At 40.3% G+C, this 18,363-nt stretch overlaps 1 long non-coding RNA gene and 1 other non-coding gene across 3 annotated transcripts in view; one reads left to right on the top strand and one right to left on the bottom strand.

Moving 5' to 3' along the window:
- The first annotated feature begins 894 nt into the window (after positions 1-894).
- Positions 895-18,363, top strand: part of LOC129659349 (uncharacterized) — an 87,826-nt gene continuing 70,357 nt past the window's right edge. For both annotated transcript variants that reach the window (XR_008718015.1, XR_008718016.1), the window contains exons 1-2: positions 895-1,003; positions 12,456-12,559. This is a non-coding gene — a long non-coding RNA (uncharacterized LOC129659349). The remainder of the gene's footprint in view (positions 1,004-12,455; positions 12,560-18,363) is intronic.
- TRNAC-ACA (transfer RNA cysteine (anticodon ACA)) lies at positions 7,109-7,181 on the bottom strand. The gene has a single exon. It is a non-coding gene; the product is annotated as a tRNA-Cys (tRNA).

The raw sequence follows: 18,363 nt of genomic DNA, 5'->3' as shown, positions 1-18,363 counted from the left end.
GCAAAGCAGCCTGACAGCCCAGCTGTTTGCAAACTCATTGCACATCCTCCAGTTACATGGCAGAGAGGGAGGGAGGGAGGACAGAAAAGGGGAGGAAGAAAAAAATAAATTATACACACACGAAAATAAAAGAGAAGGAAACAACTGTGAGTTGGTGATCCAGGAGGCAGGGAGGGAGGGGTAACCCTTTTACCTGTGCTGAACTTGGGAGTGGGAACAGGAGGGAAGGAAAGGAGGGAAGAAACGAAACACTAAAGGTGGAGGGAGAGTCGACACAGACCCAATACAACAGCAAACAAGGCAGCCCCTAATGGCCTCCAGAGTCCTCAGTGCAGGATGGCGATGTGGCGGTGGCGAGGCCTTGGCATTTCTGGGGTGAGGGCCGAGGGCAGGGCACAGCCTCTTCGTTGTTCCCCTTGCCCAGAGCACTGAGACCCCAGAGGGATGGGCAACAGGAGTCTGTGGTGAGGCAGGGGCTGACTGCGGGCGGAGGGCTGGTATACTGGTGCCCCCCACAGTGACAGGCGTGAGCGGGGCGCCTGTCATCTTCCAGTACGCCCCACACTCACACCCACCCCCACACCCCAGGCCCCTTGGAGGTGCAAGATGGGCACAGAGGAGCCTACAGACCATGCCCCCCACCCCTCGTCCCCTAATCCCATCCCTTTGAAAGAAAAAATAAAAGTGTAAATAGAAAAAGTGCTTGTCCAGAGCCCCTGGTGGGAAAACAGAAGGCAGGGAAGGTGGTTCTTCCTGCAGTCCACGCCCCACAAGTTAATTTACAACCTAAATCCATGGTTTAAAAACAAAATCTGCCAAGGCGGTGCTGGAGGCCGCAGACCTTCCCACCGCCCCCTCCTCCGGCCCCGTCCCCGCCCAGGTCCATTCGCTGATGCTCAGAAGGCGCACAAGCGCGTGGGGCTGAGGCGCTGAGGCGGCGGGGGACGCTGGCGTCGTCTGGCCCAAGTAGACCTGGCCCTAGGATTCTAGGAAGGTCCGGCAGGTAGGAGACTGGCAGCTACGGAGACAAAAGAAGAATGCAGTGAGGCGCGGAGAACAGGGAGGGCCTCACAGGCAGAGAGTTGGTACCGCCCATTCGGGCAGCCAAAAGGTTACCTCAGCACATTACCTGCTGCCCCGTCCCCACCTCACACTACACCTCGGCCTTTTCACCTCAGGGCCTGGAGGGACTGTGGTGGCCTCAACCCCGGCCGTGCCCCTCTCACCCTTTCTTACCTGTGCGGGGGTTGGGGGAGGGGGTGGGGGGGGACATGGACAAGAGGAGATAAGAGAGAAGGAAACCCAGACTGGTACCTCTGCTAGCTGGGGTCTGAGCAGAACCTCAGAAGAGGGCCCACTGTGAGGGGGTAGGGCTGAAGCCAGATGGAGGTAACATGTCAATAGGTGGGGACAGGCATGGCATGACAGGGCTACCAGATACTCTGGGGGACCCGCCTCTGTCTCCAGCCTCTCTTCTTATTGTACAACCTCACCTTGCCCATCACAGCAGAGGCACCTCATCGTTGCTTGCTTCAGGTTTTCACCACATCCAGCACCCTGGAGGAGAGTGCAGCAAAAAGGATGCAGTATTGAGCTAAAAGGTCCTCTCTGTGCATGGTTCCAAGCTCTGCCTCATAGGCTGGGATCACTGAGGCCTAGAGTTTCAGGGTTCCCTCAGGAGAAGAACCTGCTCTTGCTGAAATCTCCATCAACTGTTTTTTCAGGAGTGATTATGAATCATTCTGCCTAAGGTCACAGAATGCAAATGTCACCAGGTGTGGGAGTTTGGTGACTTGGGAGTGAAGGGCCTGACTAAGGGTCTCATCCTGGCTATGTTAGAATCAGCTGAGGGAGCTTGAAAATATGTTATCAGTGCTGATTACCCACCCTAGACCATTTAAATCACAATCAGCAGTCACAATTGCTGCCAGGGTTTAAGTATTTATAAACTCTCCTGGTATGGTGTATATACTCTACTGCTAAGTCACTTCAGTCGTGTCTGATTCTGTGCGACCCCATAGACGGCAGCCCACCAGGCTCCCCCGTCCCTGGGATTCTCCAGGCAAGAACACTGGAGTGGGTTGCCATTTCCTTCTCCAGTGCATGAAAGTGAAAAGTGAAAGTGAAGTCGCTCAGTCATGTCTGACTTTCAGCAACCCCATGGACTGCAGCCCACCAGGCTCCTCCGTCCATGGGATTTTCCAAGCAAGAGTACTGGAGTGGGGTGCCATTGCCTCTAGGGTGTTCCTTAAAAACCAGTGAGATACTGGTCAACTCCATGAGCCCTATGTCTTCCACAGTAGACAGTTTAGATGTCTGCAAGGTTATTACAATCAGGTAGCATCATTATGTGGAGACTATCCAGAGACGAGCTGTCTACTCTGATCCTCTGAGTGAAAGAAAAAATATTCTTTCTACTAAGAGAAAGACATTGAACTAGTTTATAGGGGACAGTCTGAACTCACCCAAAGAAACAGAACTATAATTAAATCCCAAGGTTTTTTTGTTTGTTTTGTTTTTCTTTTTAAGGACAACATGGAGTATTTAAATAATTGAAGAGTGAAAAATATCTAAGACAAACATAACATCTATATCTCAAACTCCCCTAGTTTTTCTGTGTCATCCACACATTGATCTCATCTAGAACAAAGTGCTCTTTTCTGCCAGAGTCAGGTTTATATATTCCTCTCCTGTAGGTAGTATCATGCTTCCTTTGGCTGTCTGCAAAAGATCTCTCTGGGGGCATTAAAGAACATCACTTGGTTCCAGATGATTGAACCAAGGTTCCAGAAGGTTCCAGAAACAGTTTGGGGCTATTTGGCACCCGTTCATATAATTCATGATTTTATGGACTTTCAGCTTTCTGTCTCTAAACTGAAGATTTCTCACTCTTTATAGGCAAAAGAGCTGAAGCATACAGCTGTGCTGTGCACAAGGGCCCCCAGTTGAGGGTGCAAATGGGATCTAAAATCCAGACCCCTCTGAACTGGCTGGTGGACCCCAGCTGGGGTTTTGTTTGTTTGTATTCTTATTCACCCACAGGAGCTACATGCGCAAACAGACTTTCTTCTATAGCCTGTCCTCACATATAGCCAAAATGGAAAATTGCTCTTTATTTTTTTAATTAAAAAAAGAATTTTATTTATTTTTGGCTGTGCTGGGTCTTTGTTGCTGCATGAACTTTTCTCTAGTTGTGGCCAGCAGGGGCTACTCTCTAGTTGCAATATGTGGATTTCAGGTGGCTTCTCTTGTTGCAGAGCACAGGTTCTAGGGCACGTGGGCCTCAGTAGTTGTGGTACATGGGCTCAATAATTGTGGCTCTGGACTCTACAGCACAGGCTCAATAGTTGTGTGCACATGCTTAGTTGCTCTGTGGCATGTGTTATCTTCCTGGACCAGGAATTGAACCCATGTCTCCTGTGTTGGCATGCAGATTCTTTACCACTGAGCCACCAGGGAAGCCTGGAATATCACTCTTTTAAAATGATCAAGTCACAAATCAAAAAATGTTTAAATACTTACCTTTCTGAAATAACTTTCTAGGTCCAAGATGGAGCCACTCCTGCCCCAGGGGTGCCTCGTCAGCAAACTGTAACTTAGATAACTTTCATGTCCCTGGAAACAATACTACTTGACCAGAAATAGAATATAGTATATTATACTATGGGCCTCCCTGGTGGCTTAGCGATAAAGAATCCACCTGCAATGCAAGAGACCTAGGTTCAGTTCCTTTTTTGGGAAGATCCCCTGGAGAAGGAAATGGCAACCCACTCCAGTATTCTTGCCGGGGAAATCCCATGGACAGAGGAGCCTGGCGGGCTACAGTCCCTGGAATCACAAAGAGTCAGACACCTCTTAGCAACTAAACAACAACAATATTATACCATGAAATAGTATATCCAGTCTCCAAATGCCAAGCCAACTTTGAGCTCTATGTTATTTCCTTGTTCCTTCTCACTCTAAATAAGGTTGACTGTGTGACTCAATTAGACATTCAGCCAATTAGACATTTTCACTTTTCCTCATCCTTATTCTTTACCCTATAAAAGCTTTCTGCTCCATTTTTCAATTCTCTGAATAGAGACTACTTTTGTTTCATGAAGCTTTAAGTAAGATTTGTATTGCCTAAATTCTTCTTTAATAAATTATTGACAACCTATTTAAAGAATTGTCTTTAAGGAAGTCCCTCCAAATCTCTCTTTGCCTATGTTAGGAATACAGCACAGGAAGTCATGTCAATATGCTTAATTTTCCGTGGAAACAAAATTTCCTAGTTGATGTTTTCAGGTTAAAAACCATCATTTTTAAAAATTTATTTTTGTTTTAATTGAAGGATAATTGCTTTACAGAATTTTGTTTTCTGCCAAATATCAATATGAATCAACCACAGTAAAAAGAAAAAAACTATTATATTATTTTTGCTAACTCCTTTGTATACCTGAATGAATTTTACTTTTATCTCAGCCATATGATCTGGAGTGTGATATGGAGCAGTGATGTGGAGCAGTTAGTGACGAATTCTATCTAAGAAGTTCTATAGTCTCCAAAACAACAAATCAGTACTTAGAAAATGATTCAGTATTATAATGATTGAAAAATTGGCTTGCTTATTTCTAAAAGAATTACCCACCTGCCAAAAAAAAGTAATGTTAGGAAAGATAATGTTTAATAATTGTTGTGAAGATGTTGTTTTAAAAAACATGGCTCCCTGAATTGATTCCCTTTTTAAGAAAGTAAATAAATACATGAATTGACCCCAGTACTAAAAATTCTGTCTTTTTATCTTGTTTCTTAACAGATGTAAAGCCACAGGTGCTATTTTTCCATGTCTCAATCCATGGCTTTTTTTTTTTTTTTAAAGGACAGGTTTGTTGAGGTATTTATTACAGTAAAATTAAATCTTTTAAGAGTATAGTTCAGTAAGTTTTGGCAAACTCAGATGTCCTCTTCCTAGATATTTACCCAAGAGAAATGAAACTTATGTTCACATAAAAACTTGCACATGAATGCTTATAGAAGTTTTATTCATAATTACCAGAAACTGGAAATGTTCCAAATGTCTAACTGGTGAGTGGATAAACAAACTGTTCCTTTCAGGGTGGCTGTATAATCTTCCATTCCCATCAGCAATGAATAAGAGTTCCAGTGGCCCTGTATCTTCATTAACATTTAATGACATTGACATTGTCATTATTTTTAGTTCTTCTAATAGGTGTGTAGTAGTAGTTTATTGTGGTTTTAATTTGCTTTTCTTTAATGACTAATGATGTGAGCATCTTTTCATATGTGTATTTAGCATCTGTGTTTCTTCTTTGCTTTATAACTGTTGATTCTTTAGAAAATTGAGTTATTTTCTCATTGTTATGTTTTGAGAATTCTTTACATATCTGGATACAAGTATTTTTATCATATATGTGATTTTCAAATATTTTCTCCAGGCATATGGTTTGTGTTTTCATTCTCTTAGTAGTATCTTCCACAGAGTTTGAAGTTTTAATTTTGGTAAATTTCAGGTCTTTCTATTTTATATAATGTCTTTTTGTCAACACTACACTATCTTGTTACTGTAGCTTTATAGTAAGTCTTTATTATAAGTCTATAATTAATTGAACTATGTGAATACTTTTAACTTTTTTCTTCATTTTAAGAATGGTTTTTAGCTAGTTAATTTTTTTTCAACTTTTAAAAATATTTAATTTTAATTTATTTGATTGCACTGGGCCTTAGTTGTGGCATGCAGGATCTTTAGCTGTGGCATGTGGGATCTGGTTCCATGATTAGGGATCAAATGGCTAGTCCAGTTTTGTTTTGTTGTTTTTTTATTTTTTGCCTTTCCATAAATTTTAGAATTAATTTGTTAATTTGTGTAAGAAATCTTGATTGATATTTCCTTGAATCAACTAGACAGAATTAACATCTTAACAGAATTGACTCTGTTAGTACATGAACATGGTAGATCTTTCCACATTTTAGGTCTCTGTTTTTTTTCATCATTGTCTTTCCGCAGTGTTCTCAGGATATAGATCTTGTATTCATTTTGTTAGATTTGTATCGAAGTGCTTCATTTTTCTATGTGCTATTATAAATAGTGTTTGAAAAAATATATCAAATTCCAAATGTTCACTGCTGATACATGAAATCTGATTGACTGTTATATGTTGATTTGTATCCCTACTGATCTTATTCATAAGTTCTAGAGCTTTAGGGTAGATTAGTTCCAGGAACTTTTTCTGTAGATTACTTGGAATTTTCTACAAAGACATACATGTTGTCTGAGAACTTCTTTCTTGTTCTGTATGCTTTTTATTTCCTTTTCATTTCTACTGCATGGACTCGGTCTACATGCAATATTGAATAGGATTTGTGAGAATGAACATCTGTTTTGTCCCACCTAGAAGGAAAGCATACAGTCTTTCACCATTAAGTATGATGTTACCTGTAGATTTTGCTGAGAATCTCTATCATGAATGGATATTGAATTTTGTCAAATGATTTAATAGCTATTGATTTGATCATTTGACTTTTTTCTTTAGTCTGTTATTACTGTGAATTGTATTTGATTTTTGAATGTTGAACTAGTTTTACATTCCTAGGTTGATGCCACTTGTTCCTGATGTATTACCCTTTTCATATATTGCTGAATTTAATTTGCTATCTTTTTTTGAGAATTTCTGCATCTATTAATTAATGAAGATGAATGAAAGATTTTAGTCTAGTTTTGGTATTAAGGTAATGCTGACCTTATAAAATGAGCTGGGAAGTATTTCCTTCTTTTCTGTTTTCTAGAAGTGTTTATATAAAATTGGTGTTATTTCTTCCATAAAAGTTTGGGATAATTCACCAAAGAAACCATCTGTCTTGGATTGTTTTCAATTTTCAGAAAGCTTTAAAATACAAATTTCATTTATTTAAAGGATACAGGATTGTGTCCTTGGGTCTCACAGATAGGGCTCCTTAGTAATCCTTCTCTCAGTGGTGAAAAGTGAAGTTGCTCAGTCGTGTCCGACTTTTTGCAACCCCATGGACTGTAGCCTACCAGACTCCTCCGTCCATGGGATTTTCCAGGCAACAGTACTGGAGTGGGTTGCTATTTCCTTCTTCATGGGATCTTCCTGACCCAGGGATCGAACCTGGGTTTCCTGCATTGTAGGCAGATGCTTTACCATCTGAGCCACCAGGGAAGTCTCTCAGGGGTAGGAGCTCTCTAATATTCTGGCCTATTATTATTATGATAATGCTGTTACCTGTCAAGCTTGGAAGGTCACAGGTTGTTTTGTCTGAAGTACTAGCTCCAGAAATGGTATGGACCTAACAGAAGCAGAAAATATTAAGAAGAGGTGGCAAGAATACATGAAGAACTATACAAAAAAGATCTTCATTTGATGTTTGGCAAAACTAATACAGTGTTTCAGGTTTAAAAATAAAAGAAAAGAAAAAAGAAAAAAAAATACCATTAAAAGTACTGAGACAGTTAAAAAAAAAAAGATCTTCACGACTCAGGTAATCATGATGGTGTGATCACTCACCGAGATCCAGACATCCTGGAATGTGAAGACAAGTGGTCCTTAGGAAGCATCACTATGAACAAAGCTAGTGGAGGTGATGGAATTCCAGCTGAGCTATTTCAAATAATAAAAGATGATGCTGTAAAAGTGCTGCACTCAATATATCAGCAAATGTGGAAACTCAGCAATGGCCACAGGACTGGAAGAGGTCAGTTTTCATTCCAGTCCCAAAGAAAGGCAATGCCAAAGAATGCTCAAACTACCACACAATTGCACTCATCATACACGCTAGCAAAGTAATGCTCAAAATTTTCCAACCCAAGCTTCAACAGTATGCTAACCATGAAATTCCAGATGTTCAAGCTGGATTTATAAAAGGCAGAGGAACCAGAGATCAAATTGCCGATATCTGCTGGATCATTGAAAAAGCAAGAGAGTTCCAGAAAAACATCTACTTCTGCTTTATTGACTATGCCAAAGCCTTTGACTGTGTGGATCATAACAAACTGTGGAAAATTCTTAAAGAGATGGGAATACCAGACCACCTAACCTGCCTCTTGAGAAATCTGTATGCAGGTCAGGAAGCAACAGTTAGAAACTGGACATGGAACAACAGACTTGTTCCAAATAGGGAAAGGAGTATGTCAAGGCTGTATATTGTTACCCTTCTTACTTAACGTATATACAGAGTACATCATAAGAAATGCTGGGCTGGATCAAGCACAAGCTGGAATCAAGATTGTCAGGAGAAATATCAATAACCTCAGATATGCAGATGACCCTTATGGCAGAAAGAGAAGAAGAACTGAAGAGCCTCTTCATAAAAATGAAAGAGGAGAGTGAAAAAGTTGGCTTAAAACTCAGCATTCAGAAACTAAGATCATGCATGGCATCTAGTCCCAGCACTTCATGGCACATAGAAGGGGATAACAGTGGAAACAGTGACATACTTTATTTTTTGGGGCTCCAGAATCACTGCAGATGATAACTGCAGCTGTGAAAGTAAAAGACGCTTGCTCCTTGGAAGAAAAGTTACGACCAAGCTAGACAGTATATTAAAAAGCAGAGACATTACTTTGCCAACAAAGGTCCATCTAGTCAAAGCTATGGTTTTTCCAGTAGTCATGTATGGATGTGACAGTTGTACTCTAAAGAAAGCTGAGCGCCAAAGAATTGATGCTTTTGAACTGTGGTGTTGGAGAAGACTCTTGAGAGTCCCTTGGACTGCAAGGAGATCCAACCTGTCCATCCTAAAGGAAATCAGTCCTGAATATTCATTGGAAGGACTAATGCTGAAGCAGAAATTCCAACACTTTGGCCACCTGATGCGAAGAACTGACTCATTTGAAAAGACCCTGATTTCGGGAAAGATTGAAGGCAGGAGGAGAGGGGATGACAGAGGATGAGATGGTTGGATGGAATTACTGACTCAATGGACATGAGTTTGAGGAAACTCTGGGAGTTGGTGATGGACAGGGAGGCCTGGCGTGCTGCAGTCCATGGGGTCGCAGAGTTGGACACAACTGAGTGAGTGAACTGAACTGAACTAGCTCTGTAAGTTATGCTGAAATATGGGGGTGTGATACTCAACCCAAGTGAGAAGAAGAAAGAAGGAAGGAAAGGAAAGCAAGGTCAGGTTTAGCTTGGAGAGGGGCAAACAAGCACAGAGAGTTTGTGCTCTAGAGATGGTAGGACTGCATACAGGGTGGAATAATTTTCTGATACTGTCTTTAGGGTTTCTTTCATTTCTTTTTCATTTATTTCTGCTCAGATCTTTATGATTTTTTTCCTTCTACTAATTTTGGGGTGTTTTTTTGTTGTTGTTCTTTTTCCAGTTGTTTCAGGTGTAAAGTTAGGTTGTCTATTCAATGTTTTTCATATTTCTTGAGGTAGGATTGTATTGCTATAGACTTCCCTTTTAGAATGCTTTTGCTGCATCCTATAGGTTTTGAGTTATGTTTTCATTGTCATTTGTTTCTATAATTTTTTTGATTTCTTCAGTAGCCTGTTGGTTATTTAGAAATGTGTTCTTTAATCTCCATGTGTTTGTGTTTCTTACAGTTTCTTTCTTGTAATTGATATCTAGTCTCATAGTGTTGTGGTCAGAGAAGATGCTTGATACAATTTCAATTTTCTTAAATTAACTGAGGTTTGATTTGTGACAAGATGTTGTCGATCCTGGAGAATGTTCCATGTCCACTTGGAAGGTGTATTCATCTGCATTTGGATGGAATGTACTGAAGATATCAATGAGATCCATCTCATCCAATGTATCATTTATGACTTGTGTCCTTATTAACTTTCTGTTTTGATGATCTGTCCATTGGTGTCAGTGGGGTGTTAAAGTCTCCTACTATTACTGTGCTACTATCAATTTCTCCTTTTATGTCTGTTAGTGTTTGTCTTATGTATCGAGGTGCTCCTATGTTGGGTGCATAGATATTTACAGTTACTATGTCTTCCTCTTGGATTGATCCCATGGTCATTATGTGGTGTCCTTCCTTACCTCTTGTAATCTTCTTTATTTTAATGTCTGTTTTGTCTGATATGAGGATTGCTACTCCAGCTTTCTTTTGCTTCCCATTTTCATGGAATATATTTTTCCATCCTCTCACTTTCAGTCTATATGTGTCTTTAGGTATGAAGTGGGTTTCTTGTAGACATCATATATATGAGTCTTGTTTTTGTATCCATTCAGCCAGTCTGTGTCTTTTGGTTGGAGCATTTAATCCATTTACATTTAAAATAATTATTGAGGCAATGGCACCCCACTCCAGTACTCTTGCCTGGAAAACCCCATGGACAGAGGAGCCTGGTAGGCTGCAGTCCACGAGGTTGCTAAGAGTCGGACACGACTGAACGACTTCACTTTGACTTTTCACTTTCATGCATTGGAGAAGGAAATGGCAACCCACTCCAGTGTTCTTGCCTGGAGAATCCCAGGGATGGGGGAGCCTGGTGGGCTGCCATCCATGGGGTCACACAAAGTCGGACAGGACTGAAGTGACTTAGCAGCAGCAGCAGCAGCATTGATATATATGTTCCTATTGCCATTTTCTTAATTGTTTGGGATTGATTTTGGAGATCTTTTTTCTTCTCTTGTATTTCTTGACTATATAAATCCCTTTAACATTTGTTCTAAAGCTGGTTTGGTGGTACTGAATTCTCATAACTTTTGATTGTCTGGAAAGCTTTTTATTTTTCCAACAATTTTGAATGAGATCCTTGCCAGGTACAGTAATCTTGGTTGTAGATTTTTCCCTTTCAGTGCTTTAAATACATCCTGCCATTCCCTTCTGGCCTGCACAGTTTCTGCTGAAAGATCAGCTGTTAAGCATATGGGGTTTCCCTTGTATGTTACTTGTCCCTTCTCCCTTGCTGGTTTTAATATTCTTTCTTTGTGGTTAGTCTTTGTTAGTTTGATTAGTATGTGTCTTGGCATATTTCTCCTTGGGTTTATCCTGTATGAGACTCTTTGTGCCTCTTGGGCTTGATTGACTATTTCCTTTTCCATGTTGAGGAAATTTTCAATTATAATCTCTTCAAAAACTTTTCTCGTACCCTTTCTTTTTCTCTTCTTCTTATGGGACCCCCATATTTCAAATGTTGGTGCATTTGATATGGTCCCAGAGGTCTCTGAAACCATCCTCAGTTCTTTTCATTCTTTTTACTTTATTCTGTTCTTCAGAAGTTATTTCCACCATTTTATCTTCCAGCTCACTGATTTGTTCTTCTGCTTCATATATTCTGCTATTGGTTGCTTCTACAGTATTTTTTATTTCAGTAATTGTGTTGTGTGTCTTTGTATGTTTATTCTTGAATTCTTCTAGGTCTTTGTTAATTGATTCTTGCATTTTCTCCATTTTGTTTTCAAGGTTTTTGATCATCTTTACTATCATTATTCTGAATTCTTTTTCATGGAGTCTGCCTATTTCCTCTTCATTTATTTGGACTTCTGTGTTTTTGGTTTGTTCCTTCATTTGTGTAATATGTCTCTGCCTTTTCATTATTTTTTTAACTTATTGTGTTTGAGGTCTCCTTTTCCATTTCAAGGTTGAATTCTTTCTTCCTGTTGCTTTCTGCCCTCCTAGTTTGTCCAGTGGTTTGTGTAAGCTTCCTATAGGATGAAATTTGTGCTGAGTTTTTTTTTTTTTTTTTAACCCTCCTCTGATGGACAAGGCTGAGTGAGGTGGTAATCCTGTCTGCTGATGATTGTGTTTATAGTTTTGTTTTCTTTTTTGTTGTTTAGATGAGGGATCCTGCACAGGTTGCTACTGGTGGTTGGGTGATGCTGGGTCTTGTATTCAAGTGGTTTCCTTTGTGTGAGTTCTCACTATTTATTCAAGAATTCTTGATGAGTGTGTTTTCTGGGCAGGGCATGAAGGAAGGGCTGCCAAGATATGTTCCCTTGTTCTCGTATGCTACAGTTTGGGGAGGCAAGTCATGTATTTAAAATACAAAGACAAAAACCTGACATCACCAAGGAGAGTGTGTTTATATTCAGCAGACCCAAGCTCAGTTCAAGATGGGAGGCAGGGCTTTGAGAGCTTCACAGAGGAGTGAGTGACTGATAGCTTTCTCATTTCCATTGCAGCCTAATCTGAACCAATCTAGTCATATTTCAACCCTAAGGTTCTTTTTAGAGTAATAATGGCAGTTGATACCAGAGAGATCTGAGACAGGTGAGGGCTTTTAATTTGCCCACAACATGACTTCTGTGAAATACTGAAGTGAGACTCAGACCACATTCTGCCACGTATAGTTATTTATGAAATAAACATATATTAGTACTCATCATACAGTTAACCTCTTGTTCTGTAGGTAAATAAAGTCCTGATCCTTTAGAAAAACCACAATCTTCTGGTCTTAGCCCATTCAAGCTACTATAACAAATACCACAGGCTGAGTGGCTTATAAACATTGGAAATTTATTTTTCTCACTTCTGGCAGCTGGAAGTCAAGATCAGAATGCCAGCATGGTTGAGTTCCGGTGTGAGCACTCTTCTGGGTTGCAATCTGCTGACCTTTTGTTGTGTCGTCACATGGTGGAAGGGGTAAGTGAGCTCTGCAGTGTCTTTTTTAGGGGTAAGTGAGCTCTGCAGTGTCTTTTTTATTAGAACACTAATCCTAGTCATAGTCTAAGTACCTCTCAAAGGTCTCCTAATACTAATTAGGCATTAAGTTTTCAACATATGAATTTGGGGGGGGACATGAACATTAAGATCATATCTTCTAAAATGGCTAGACACGAGACCACTTAGGAATTTAGGCATCATTTGAGTGGTGTAAGTGATAGTGAGCAGTATACCTGTTCAAGGGTGTCTGTGTCTAAACCTATATATAATTTAATTTTTGATATTTTTATTGAGGTACAGTTGACATATATTAGTTTCAGGTGTACAATGTAATGATTCAATATTTGTATATATTGTGACATGACCACCACAATGCTATGCTATGCTGTCACTTCAGTCGTGTCTGACTCTGTGCGACCCCATAGACAGCAGCCCACCAGGCTCCCCCGTCCCTGGGATTCTCTAGGCAAGAACACTGGAGTGGGTTGCCATTTCCTTCTCCAATGCATGAAAGTGAAAAGGGAAAGTGAAGTGGCTCAGTCGTGTCCGACTCTTAGCGACCCCATGGATTGCAGCCTAACAGGCTCCTCCGTCCATGGGATTTTCCAAGCAAGAGTACTGGAGTGGGGTGCCATTGCCTTCTCCAACCACTACAATAAGTCTGTTTAACATTTATCACCACACATAATTGCACAATTTATTTCATTGTGATGAGAACTTTTAAGATCTACTCTCTTCAAAGTGAAAATGTTAGTCTCTCAATTGTGCCCAACTATTTTCAACCCCCTGGACTGTAGCTTTCCAGGCTCCTCTGTCCATGGAATTCTTCACTCAAGAATACTGGTGTAGGTTGTCATTTCCTTCTCCAGGGGATCAGGGATCAAACCCAGGTCTCCTGCATTGTACGCATATTCTTTACTTCTCTTAGAAGCTCCCAAGTATGCAATACAGTCTTAACTACAGTCATTTTATATCAGATAAGATCAGATCAGTCGCTCAGTCGTGTCCGACTCTTTGTGACCCCATGAATCGCAGCACGCCAGGCCTCCCTGTCCATCACCAACTCCCAGAGTTCACTGAGACTCACGTCCATCGAGTCAGTGATGCCATCCAGCCATCTCATCCTCTGTCGTCCCCTTCTCCCCTTGCCCCCAATCCCTCCCAGCATCAGAGTCTTTTCCAATGAGTCAACCCTTCGCATGAGGTGGCCAAAGACCTAGAGTTTCAGCTTTAGCATCATTCCTTCCAAAGAAATCCCAGGGCTGATCTCCTTCAGAATGGACTGGGTGGATCTCCTTGCAGTCCAAGGGACTCTCAAGAGTCTTCTCCAACACCACAGTTCAAAAGCATCAATTCTTCAGAACTCAGCCTTCTTCACAGTCCAACTCTCACATCCATACATGATCACAGGAAAAACCATAGCCTTGACTAGACACACCTTTTTTGGCAAAGTCATGTCTCTGCTTTTGAATATGCTATCTAGGTTGGTCATAACTTTCCTTCCAAGGAGTAAGCATCTTTTAATTTCATGGCTGCAGTCACCATCTGTAGTGATTTTGGAGCCCAGAAAAATAAAGTCTGACACTGTTTCCACTGTTTCCCCATCTATTTCCCATGAAGTGATGGGACTGGATGCCATGATCTTTGTTTTCTGAATGTTGAGCTTTTTTTTTTTTTTTAAATTTTATTTTATTTTTAAACTTTACAAAATTGTATTAGTTTTGCCAAATATCAAAATGAATCCACCACAGGTATACACGTGTTCCCCATCCTGAACCCTCCTCCCTCCCCATACCATCCCTCTGGGTCGTCCCAGTGCACCAGCCCCAAGCATCCAGTATCGTGCATCGAACCTGGACTGGCAACTCATTTCATACATGATATTTTACATGTTTCAATGCCATTCTCCCAAATCTTCCCACCCTCTCCCTCTCTCACAGAGTCCATAAGACTGTTCTATACATCAGTGTCTCTTTTGCTGTCTCGTACACAGGGTTATTGTTACCATCTTTCTAAATTCCATATATATGCGTTAGTATACTGTATTGGTGTTTTTCTTTCTGGCTTACTTCACTCTGTATAATAGGCTCCAGTTTCATCCACCTCATTAGAACTGATTCAAATGTATTCTTTTTAATGGCTGAATAATACTCCATTGTGTATATGTACCACTGCTTTCTTATCCATTCATCTGCTGATGGACATCTAGGTTGCTTCCATGTCCTGGCTATTATAAACAGTGCTGCGATGAACATTGGGGTACACGTGTCTCTTTCCCTTCTGGTTTCCTCAGTGTGTATGCCCAGCAGTGGGATTGCTGGATCATAAGGCGGTTCTATTTCCAGTTTTTTAAGGAATCTCCACACTGTTCTCCATAGTGGCTGTACTAGTTTGCATTCCCACCAACAGTGGAAGAGGGTTCCCTTTTCTCCACACCCTCTCCAGCATTTATTACTTGTAGACTTTTGGATCGCAGCCATTCTGACTGGTGTGAAATGGTACCTCATAGTGGTTTTGATTTGCATTTCTCTGATAATGAGTGATGTTGAGCATCTTTTCATGTGTTTGTTAGCCATCTGTATGTCTTCTTTGGAGAAATGTCTATTTAGTTCTTTGGCCCATTTTTTGATTGGGTCATTTATTTTTCTGGAGTTGAGCTGTAGGAGTTGCTTGTATATTTTTGAGATTAGTTGTTTGTCAGTTGCTTCATTTGCTATTATCTTCTCCCATTCTGAAGGCTGTCTTTTCACCTTGCTAATAGTTTCCTTTGATGTGCAGAAGCTTTTAAGGTTAATTAGGTCCCATTTGTTTATTTTTGCTTTTATTTCCAATATTCTGGGAGGTGGGTCATAGAGGATCCTGCTGTGATGTATGTCAGAGAGTGTTTTGCGTATGTTCTCCTCTAGGAGTTTTATAGTTTCTGGTCTTACATTTAGATCTTTAATCCATTTTGAGTTTATTTTTGTGTATGGTGTTAGAAAGTGTTCTAGTTTCATTCTTTTACAAGTGGTTGACCAGTTGTCCCAGCACCACTTGTTAAAGAGATTGTCTTTAATCCATTGTATATTCTTGCCTCCTTTGTCAAAGATAAGGTGTCCATAAAAAGATAAGGTGTCCATATGTGCGTGGATTTATCTCTGGGCTTTCTATTTTGTTCCATTGATCTATATTTCTGTCTTTGTGCCAGTACCATACTGTCTTGATAACTGTGGCTTTGTAGTAGAGCCTGAAGTCAGGTAGGTTGATTCCTCCAGTTCCATTCTTCTTTCTCAAGATCGCTTTGGCTATTCGAGGTTTTTTGTATTTCCATACAAATTGCAAAATTATTTGTTCTAGCTCTGTGAAGAATGCTGTTGGTAGCTTGATAGGGATTGCATTGAATCTATAGATTGCTTTGGGTAGTATACTCATTTTCACTATATTGATTCTTCCAATCCATGAACATGGTATATTTCTCCATCTGTTAGTGTCCTCTTTGATTTCTTTCACCAGTGTTTTATAGTTTTCTATATATAGGTCTTTAGTTTCTTTAGGTAGATATAGTCCTAAGTATTTTATTCTTTCCGTTGCAATGGTGAATGGAATTGTTTCCTTAATTTCTCTTTCTGTTTTCTCATTATTAGTGTATAGGAATGCAAGGGATTTCTGTGTGTTGATTTTATATCCTGCAACTTTACTATAGTCATTGATTAGTTCTAGTAATTTTCTGGTGGAGTCTTTAGGGTTTTCTATGTAGAGGATCATGTCATCTGCAAACAGTGAGAGCTTTACTTCTTCTTTTCCAATTTGGATTCCTTTTATTTCTTTTTCTGCTCTGATTGCTGTGGCCAAAACTTCCAAAACTATGTTGAATAGTAATGGTGAAAGTGGGCACCCTTGTCTTGTTCCTGACTTTAGAGGAAATGCTTTCAATTTTTCACCATTGAGGATAATGTTTGCTGTGGGTTTGTCATATATAGATTTTATTATGTTGAGGTATGTTCCTTCTATTCCTGCTTTCTGGAGAGTTTTTATCATAAATGGATGTTGAATTTTGTCAAAGGCTTTCTCTGCATCTATTGAGATAATCATATGGTTTTTATTTTTCAATTTGTTAATGTGGTGTATTACATTGATTGATTTGCGGATATTGAAGAATCCTTGCATCCCTGGGATAAAGCCCACTTGGTCCTGATGTATGATCTTTTTAATGTGTTGTTGGATTCTGATTGCTAGAATTTTGTTAAGGATTTTTGCATCTATGTTCATCAGTGATATTGGCCTATAGTTTTCTTTTTTCGTGGGATCTTTGTCAGGTTTTGGTATTAGGGTGATGGTGGCCTCATAGAATGAGTTTGGAAATTTACCATCCTCTGCAATTTTCTGAAAGAGTTTGAGCAGGATAGGTATTAGCTCTTCTCTAAATTTTTGGTAGAATTCAGCTGTGAAGCCGTCTGGACCTGGAAAGCCCATTTCTAACATGTGTCATGCTAATTAGTATGTCACTTTGTTCATAGTAAAAAGATCAGTTCTGATGTTCATTTTTCTTTTAACAGAGCCTCAAGTATTGATTATTATCTGGATTGCTGTAGCATGTACAATAGTCTCATGAGAATGTGGCATTTCTGATATCTTGGTAGCTGGCCGCTCTGAGAACCTGGGTCTTCAGTGAAGACAGTTGACTGTTCTCAGAATTGAAACATAAGCTAATCAGCAATTGAGTAATGTCACACTGTTTATACAGAGAAGTATTTTAGAGTGACACCAGTATTTTAGAGGGATACCTGTACCCTTTGTTGAGTATTTTACGGAGTTGTTTGTTTAGTACTAGTTCACCCTACCCCCACTTTCCTGGAACTTACTCCTCCCTGTTTCACCTCCAACCCCACGATAATTAATAATGAACATGGCGTTGCCTTCTCAGGACACAGCTGATTATTTCAGGGATGGGAATGATTGAAGTGTGGGCAATTAGCTTCACTTTACATGAAACTAGGAAGTGAGACACAGAGGAACGATGGCTTTTTTCGTATCCGGGCCCATTCGTGGAAGCCTGGGATCTGAGCGGTGTTTCCTGGTTTGTGCATGGCATGGAAGAGCAGAAGAGGCCAGCTTGGAGAAAAAAGGAAGAACAAAATACAGATAAGGCAGAAAGAGCCTTACAGAGAGAAGGAAGACTCTCAGGATTTCCACAGACCTTTGAATCCTGATCATGGTGGCTGTAAAAACATGCTCCCCAAATCTCCTGATATGGTGAGAAAAATTGCCTAATTTTGCTCAAACTGTTGCCCTCTGGATCCACCAACATGTTAGCTCCAAAGCCTCCTTCCCATGGGCTTTTCCCTGACCATGACTGTGCATAGCAGTACTGAAATCCAGGTGTATTCCTGTAAGACACAAGCCTCCTCAACCAGGAGACTTTAATTGAAGACTCACCTGCCCAAGATGTTCTCAGAGCTTCACTACAGTCCAAGCTTCTTCCTGCACAATTCTACTTCCTCCCCCTAACCTTCAAAAGTGTCAGAGGTAGATCAAGAATCTTCCTGTCCTGTCTTGTTCCCTCCCCTACTCCTCTTATGGGCATTTCCTCCTTTAAACTGTCATACAACTAATCCCATGTTGGCATCTGTTTCTTGGAACCTGAAGTAACACACTGATTCTAGTCTCTTACTAAGGACTGATTATATTTTTCCTCTTGGGTGTTATGAGCCACTTCTGTAGTCTAATATTAATTTCTACTTTTAATCTTTAACCTATGTGATGGTTACGTGTTCACCTGACTGGCCATGGGGTACCAAGATTAA

The sequence above is a fragment of the Bubalus kerabau genome, chromosome 8 (assembly GCF_029407905.1).
Source record: "Bubalus kerabau isolate K-KA32 ecotype Philippines breed swamp buffalo chromosome 8, PCC_UOA_SB_1v2, whole genome shotgun sequence".
Classification (NCBI taxonomy): domain Eukaryota; kingdom Metazoa; phylum Chordata; class Mammalia; order Artiodactyla; family Bovidae; genus Bubalus; species Bubalus kerabau.
Note: the sequence above shows the minus strand (reverse complement) of the source record. Positions and strands in the feature narration are given on the sequence as shown.